Raw genomic sequence first — 8,320 nt, 5'->3', positions numbered from 1 at the left:
GCGCTGGCTGCCCACCTGCCCCAGGGGAGGAGGAAGCAGAGGGCGGGGAGTCCGTGCTCGCGTCCCGGGGTGAGCACCGGCAGGTGCGGCCACGGACAGCCTGATGCTAACCCCGGTGCTGCCCGATGGGGCGGAAAACACTGTTGCTGCCGGTGGTGCTGTTACCGTCACCGCTGTCTTTGCTGTGGCCGCGGCGATGAGTGCTGGTTTTGGGGGAGCGAGGGGAGGCTCTTTCAGACAGACCGGGGTTTGAACGCTGGCGCTGCCACCTGCTGGCTGCAGGTCCCGGGTCAGGGCGCCCCTGGAACAGCCGCGTGGAAAGCAGCGTGTCCTGAGCCCCTGCTGCGTGCGGGACACCCGTTGCCTGCAGAGGCGAACTCATCAGTCCCCCCAACCTTAGCGGGCGGGGTGCGTCCTCATTTCACAGAGGAGGGACCGCGGCGCCAGCTGTCCTGAAGGCAAGTCCTCCTCTCCGGGCCTGTTTCCGTGTCTGTGAAATAGACACAAGCATAGAACTTCCCAAAGGCTGGTCACTCTCATTCGTCTTACATCTTTCCAGATTCGGACGCAGGGACTGGGAGCAGGTCCCAGGCTTGCCCAGGGACACCCAGCGTGGTTCTGCCCCCAGGGCCCCCTGTCTTTTGAGGACTCTCCGAGGCTCCCATCAGGCTTGTAGGGGAGAGAGGAATAGGGGGAGGGTCTGCCTGCCGCTGGAAACCTTCCCCCTGAGAGGGAAGTTTCACTATCCTGTGGTGCCTGTTAGGGTTGATGGGGTGAGGGCAGGAGGAGAGAGAAGCCATGCCCAGAGAGGGGACCAAGGGGCCACAGAGAGGGCTGGGCTGGGCAGGGCTGGGAGTGTCTGCCGCCACCACCCCACCCTCCACACACCCACACACCTCCCTTGATGTTCACTGTATAAACTGCTACCGGGCATCTGCTGTGTGCCAGGCACTGTACCAGACACTGGGCTATCAGAGTACAAAGCAGCTATAAAACTCCTATCTTCTTGACATTCACTCAGGGGCGACAGGCAGGAAACACACATACAAAATATGTATAAAATGTAAAATACAATATCCCGTGTTGAGTGCTCTTAGGGAAAAGCAGAGAAAGAGAGAGAATGAGATAGGAAATATCGATTTTGTTAAGGTGGTTGGGCCTCTCTGAGGAGAAAGCATTGATCTGAGCAGAGAGGGAAGAAGCCACATGGATTTTAGAAGGAAGTATGTTTCAAGCAGAAGGACTAGCTCTTGCAAAAGCCCTGAGGTGGGAGCCTGCTGGGAGTGTCCAAGAAACAGCAAAGAGGTCAGTGTGGTGGGGCAGCCCAGATAGGACAAGGGCCGGGGCTGGCAGGTGATAAGGCAGGAGAGGTGGGCACGTCAACTTGGGAGGGGCCTTGTAGGTGGTAAGGACTTGCCTTTTCCTCCAACTGACCTGGGAAACACGTGAGGCTGCTGGGTGGAGAGGGATAGAGAGGGGTGAAGGGGGAGGCTGCCGCTGTCACCAAGGCAGCCTCCCCCGTGGGTTTGAACCCACGGAGAGGGGTGAAGGGGGAGGCTGCCGCTGTCACCAAGGCCCAGGTGACGGTTGGTGGATTGTGCCAGAGTGGTGAACAGTGATCAGAATCCAGGTGTAACTGAAGAGGAATCACATCATCCCTTGCTTAAGGATCAAGTTTAGAAAACAATTCCAGGCTCCTCATCATCAATGCCCTGAATGACCTGCTCTTCCCCAGCTCATCCCACTCCAGCCAGGCTGGTTGCCTCTCAGATCCCAAGAGCTTTCTGACCTCAGGGCCTTTGCACTGGCTCTTGCCTCTGCTAGAACGCCCTTCCTCTGGTTCTTCTGGCTCCTTCACATTCTCCAGGGCTCAGCTCAATGTCGATTCCTTAGGCTTCTCCTGCTTCCTCATCCCTCCCAGGGTCTTCCCACTCTTCTTACCCTGTTTTTCCCTTCGTGGCTTATAATTGTATTCTTTTTTTAAAATATGTTTTATTGATTTCAGAGAGGAAGGGAGAGGGAGAGATAGAAACATCAATGACGAGAATCATTGATTGGCTGCCTCCTGCAGGCCCCCTGCTAGGGATCAAGCCCACAACCCGGGCTTGTGCCCTTGACCAGAATCGAAACCCGGCCCTTCGGTTCGCAGGCCGACGCTCTATCTACTGAGCCAAATCGGCTAGGGCATAATTGTATTCCTTATTTGCCTGTATACTTGTTCTTTGTCCTGCTGCCTCACCATGATGTAAGCTCTGTGTATGCAGAACTTGGTGAACAGAGCAGCTAAGCATCTGGGATGAAGAGCCTGCAGAAGGCAGACTTGGAGAGGCAGCATTTGGGCTGTCCCCAGGTAGGGCCTGTCCCCAGGTAGAGGAGCACATGTGTCTGTGGAGCTGCAGAGGGCAGGGGGGCACGAGGAAGCTGAACTTAATACGAGGAAGGGTCTTTCACACAGTCCTAGTGATCAGACAACGGAAGGACGATGTCATGGGGTAGGGAGGACCCTTTCACACGTGCTATGTAAGCTGAGATAGGACAACCCTTGATCAGGACCACCCCATGTGTTGGGCTGTATGGGACCGACTCAGTACCATACATGCGGTAGCTATTCATTGACTTGCTCATTTACCCATTTGTTCATTCAATCTGTCTCCTGTCTATCCATTTTTCATTGACTCTGTGCTCCCCAAATTCACTGTGTAGTAGACAACCTCATACTTTGGTCACACCCTCATGGCATCTGTACTTAATATCTTTTTTTAAATTTTTGTTTTATTGCTTAAAGTATTACAAAGAGTATTACATATGTCTCCTTTTTTTCCTCCTTGACCTTCCCCCAGCCTCCACTCCCCCCCAGTGTCTTGTGTCCATTGGTTATGCTTCTATGCATGCATACAAGTCCTTCGGTTGATCTCTTATCCCCCCCCTCCCTGTACTTAATATCTTAAGTACATATATGTATATAACATCTTAAGTCAGCCTTGGGTGCTTGCATAACTTTATTGAGGCTTAACTAACATACAATAAAATACACTTATTTAAAGTGTACAGTGCAATATATTTTGACAAATATACACACCCACATAACGACCACCTCAATCAATACAGAGAGCATTTCCATCACCTGCCACAGGTGTCCTTGTGCCCCCTTTCAGTCAGGCCCCCATCACTGCCCTAGTCCCCCCCAAAACTCACTTTATCGGAAAGTGCCAAACACGTATCCAGAGATTCTCCAGGACCAGTTTGCAACCCCCCAGCAATATCCAAACCTACATGAAGAATCAGAATCTCTTATCACAACTAAAAAGTAGCTGACCAAGATAAAAAGTGGAAACAAAATCATATTCTCAGATTCTAGGTGGATACCATTGTCTATAGAAACTCTGAGACCAAGACCAGCTTTTTCCAAATTAGAAAAAGAAAGAAGAGAAGGAGAAGCCCTCCGATATTAGAAAGGTGTTATTGGTACCATTGGGGACCTTCTGCTTAGCCCATTGGAAGGACTGGGAGATACTGAAAAAAGAATGACTTTCTCAATTTGGATTTGCTGTTATTATACAGTCTCCCCCTCAGTATCCCCTATTGGTTCCGGGACCCCTGAAGACACCCAAATCCTCAGATGCCCAAGTCCTTTAAATAAAATGGCATAGTATTTGCATGCAGCCTACAGACATCCTCCCATATAATCTCTGGGTTACTTATAATTTGCTAACACAATGTAAATGCTACATAAATATAGGGTGTCCCCCAAAAGAATGTATACACACTTTAACAGCTGATAGCTCTTACATTTTGGAAATGAGATATATTTTAATAAACACTGCCTTTATAATTATTCAAAGTGTATATACGTTTTTTGGGGACACCGTCCAGTTGTTATACCATATTGTTTAGGGATCAGCTTTCTTGGATTATTTTAAATCTGCATTTGGTCGAACCTGTGGATGCGGGACCCATGAATATAGACTGTTCCTTGTTGCTATTCACCCACATCATCTTTTGTCCACTTCCCACCCGCACCCAGTGATGCAGGTTCCGCAGGGCAGCACCTCATCTCCTCTAACATCCACCCACTCATTCATTCATCCACATGACAAGTGTTTATTAGCAGCTACTCTGGGCCAGCTGCTGGAGCCAGAGAGAAAAACTACATCTGGCCACTATGTCAGTTTTGAGAGGGGCATAGTGCCTGGCACATAGTAGACTCTGAACAAGAATCTGCTGAATGGGTTGCTGTGAAATGAAAGACACAAATGCCATTATCCTCCCTGATACTCAAAGCTGTTGCTCTAACAAAGTCTGCCTGGAGCAATGAAGGAAGGCTTCCCTGAGGAGGTGGCCTTTGAGCAGACACCTGACCCCCGCCCCCCTTCCACTCATTCTTTTCCTCTCATTTGACAGATGAGGAAATGGAGGCACGCAGAAGTAAAGTGACTTTCTCAAGGCTGCATAGGAAAAAGAGGGAAATGAGAGATGGGTAGAACCCAGGACTTAGGGCCCCAGCTTGTCATTTCTCCAAGGGCTGGGCCAGGTCCAGACCAGCGGACAGCAGAGCCGGCCTGGGGCGTGAGCTCCTAGGCCCTGAGTCTGGAATCCATTTGCTCTGGCCAGCAATGTTTTCCCAGGGAGAAGCAGGAGGCCCTGGCCCTGCCCCTCCTGGTCCCACCCACCAGACCACCACCACCATCTGCTCCCTATTTATTTATTTATACTTAAGTCTCACCTCCCAACCCTGCCGGGGGCACCAAACAAACCGGCATCCCTGCAGAGAGGGGAGTGGGGGAGAGGGGCACTGCAGCCTGCAGCCAGGGAAGCCCAGGTCTGAGAGCTCCTTAGCACCACTACCCCTGCAGGGCCCGCAGGGTGACTGGGTCCCTCCCCTAGCGGACTTCCTGGCCGTTGACCTCTCTGTGCCTGTGCCTCCTCATCTGTAAAATGGGGTTAATAATAGTAGACACCTCCTGGGGTTGGTAGTGAGGATTTAGTAAAGTGCTTTGGACGGCGTCTGGCACAGACAAGCTCAGCAAGTGTTTCTGTTGCACTGTGTGACCTTGAACAACACACTACCCTTCTCTGACTTGTTCCTTTGCTTCTGCAATGGGCAGCTAACCACAGACCGAAGGGGCTCCAGGCCTGATGTCCTAGGCTTGACAAGGAGTTACAACCCCTGTCTCCTCCCCAGGGCCCTTTCCCGTGGCCCTGGCCGTGGGTGGATAATGGATTCCTGCCCTCTGTCTCCGGTCGATACTGCCCTCCTACAATCTCCTAATCTGCAGGGAAGGCCAAATGACACCTTCCCTGCCCCAAAGGAGGCCTGGGAATCCCTCACCTCGGCCCCCTGAATTGCCACCCCCTGGAAGGCTAGCGCTGGGAGGTGCTGATGTGCTGAGTGTCGCTGCCAAGACAAATCCCAGGGAGCGGGGCCCAGCTGCTCATTAATGATAATTAGCTTGGGGGCCGTCAGCTGGGAAGGGGGTGCAGGGCCCAGGCTGCTCCCGGGCCTTTGTTCTGGTGCCACCTCCACAGGCACAGCCCCCCTCCTCCCTGGCTGCAGTGGATAGACCGTGTGCACACCCTGCTCCCCAAATGGACCCTTCCTCTGCCCCCAGCTCCCTCTGTCTGAGCCTTCACCCCCCTGGTCTAAATCTGCACCCTCTCCCATCTGAAACCCATCCTCCCTCTGTTCCTCCAGCTCCCGCTGCCCCAGTCTCTCAGAGACACTGTCACCCTCACCAAGTCCGTCTATTCACCAAATCCCTGTTCCCTTTGGTGCTCACCTCTCCTTTGAGCCCCCTCTCCCCTTGCTGAGCCCCATTCCTTTACCCCCAATCCCTCTCTCTGAGCAGATTTCTACCCAGCCTGCCTCCCCTTCTGAGCCCATCCCACCCAACCCCCTACCCCCTCACACACCACAGGATGCTCAGGTACCCACTGGAGATGCACATGCCATCTAAAGGCCTTAGGGATGGGGGTCACAGGGCATCCAGGCAGACCCCTGCACTTTGGGGACCATGCTGTCCTGCAGAAGCCTTTGGATTTCTGGAAGGAGAAAGGAGGCAGAGCTGAGGGCTACCTCGAGAGGGAGTGAGCACCCATCAGCTGAGGCCTAGGGACAGCCCCTCCCCCCTCCAAGATGTTAAGTGCAAGTTGAAGGTCTTCTGCCAGCAGACAACTCAGCAGCCAGGTGCCCGTTCCAGGAGTCAGCAGGCCCGACCGGACCCCGATTGCTTCTGAGGCGATGAGTTGGGGGAAACAGTGGGGGGGGGGGTCCGTAACCAGAGAGGGACCCAGCAGTGGCAGTTTTAGGAGGCCACGGTGCAGGCGCGCCTCCCTGCCTGCTGGACCCACGTGAAGCGTGACCCCTCCTCATGTCCCAGGAACAGCTCAGGAGGAGCTCTCATCCGCCTGACGCACAGGCGGGCCGGGCTGTGCTCTCACCAAGCAGGGCTTACTGTATCCCACCTTCTCTCTGCTACACCGGAGGCCTCCCAGGCCAGAGAGAGAGGAGAGGGCGGGCGAGCCCCACCCCCGTGAGAGGAAGCTGGGGGAGCAAAAGCTCCAGGGAGGGCGGGAGTGGCAGGAAAGGGGGAGAGGAGGCAGGTGTCTGTGGGATTCTCTATCCTCGCCCTCCTCAGCCCTCTACCCCCCACCCAAGTGGGCCCCTCACCCCGCCACCCCACTCTCATCTGGCCTCCATGTGCTGGGCCTGCACCTGAATACACACTCCCCAACGATCTGTCTTGGGCTGTCAGAGGATCAATGGGGCTCCCAAGGCCTGGCCCAGCAGGAAGCTGCAGGGAAGTCCCTAACAGGAGCTGGAGGGCTATGAAGAGGACCCGGGTGGGAGGGCGAGGAGAAGCCAGGCTGGGAACAGAGCCATGAGCCTGGGTCTGGCATCTTGTTGGGGACGGCCCCAGGAAGGCCTGGCTCCCCCGTGGTGAAATCTGGCGGGGGTCCCCGGCTGGTTTCCAGGCCTGTTTGCCTTCTAAGTTTGGGGACCAGCTCCTTCCCCACTCTGGGCTCCTCAATTGTGAATGTGAAGGGATTGCATCTCAGATAGATATAAGGTTCTCTAATCAGCAAGAGAGTGCTCTTTATGTGCACATAGAAAATGGTCTCCAAGCTGTTAAGTGCAAGTTGAAGGTCTTCTCCTCTATATCTTACAGTGGCCACCAAGATGCCTCTCAGAAGCTGAATCTGAAGTCACCCGGAATTGATCTAAAGGCTTTACCATAAAGATGGGAAAACGGAGGCCAAAGTAAGGAAGATATTCTCAGCCATTCTTAATACAATTTTTTGTTGAGGGCCTACTGTGTTCCAGGCCCTCTGCTAGGTGTGTGGTGGGGGAGAGACTGGGGAGAAAACCCACTACTACCCCTGCCCTCATGGGACTTATTCTCCAGCTCAAGAAAAGAAACAGATAACTAAATATTGACCAAGCATAGCAGGTGCTGGAAGGAAAAATAGAGGGAGTACCAATCGAGACCCACTTTGGGGGACCGTTAGGGACAGATAGCCTGTTAGCTAGAAGGGGTGGTCAGTGACGTGATATGTGAGACTTCAAAAGAGGCTTTGTCCTGTAAAAAAAAAAAAAAAAAGAATAGAGGGTGATTGGATGTTATCAGCACTGTTGTTTGTAATAGCAAAACCCAGTAATGACCCAAATGTTCACCAACATGGAGTTCTAGATAATATACTGTGGCATCTTGATACAACGGAATACTATACAGCAGTGAAAAAGAACAGCAGCTGCATGCCTCGACACAGATGGATCTCCAAAGCACACTGTGAGAGGACAACAGCAAGTGAAATAGGATACAGAGTATAAATACAGCCGTATGTAATATCTCATGGGAATTTCTCTATGCTTTTAAGAATGAAATACAGCCCTATATATTGTATAAGGATTTATAAGTGCATAGTAAAAGTTAAAAACATTCATGGGAATAATAAATATCAGGATAGTGGTTTCTTCAGCATAGAGAAGGGAACTGTTATTAGGGGGATACTAGGAGCCTCTGCATTAGCGATCTATCCTATGTAACAAGTAACCCCACAGCATGGTGTTTAAAAGCAACAACAGTCATTCATTATAGCTCACCGTTTTTGAGGATCAGGAGTTGGGGAGTGGTTGAGCTGGTGGTTCTGGTCCTCAGGAGGTTCCATTCAGTGTCAGCTGGGGCTGCAGACATCTGAAGGCCTGACCAAGGCTGGAGGAGGCCTCTGCATGTGGCCTGGATTCCATCACATGGCGACTGGATTCCGAATGTGAGCACCGAGAGACAGACATCTGGGCAGAAGCTCCATTCTCTTTATGCCC

The sequence above is a fragment of the Myotis brandtii genome, unplaced genomic scaffold (assembly GCF_000412655.1).
Source record: "Myotis brandtii unplaced genomic scaffold, ASM41265v1 scaffold450, whole genome shotgun sequence".
Taxonomy (NCBI): domain Eukaryota; kingdom Metazoa; phylum Chordata; class Mammalia; order Chiroptera; family Vespertilionidae; genus Myotis; species Myotis brandtii.
Note: the sequence above shows the minus strand (reverse complement) of the source record.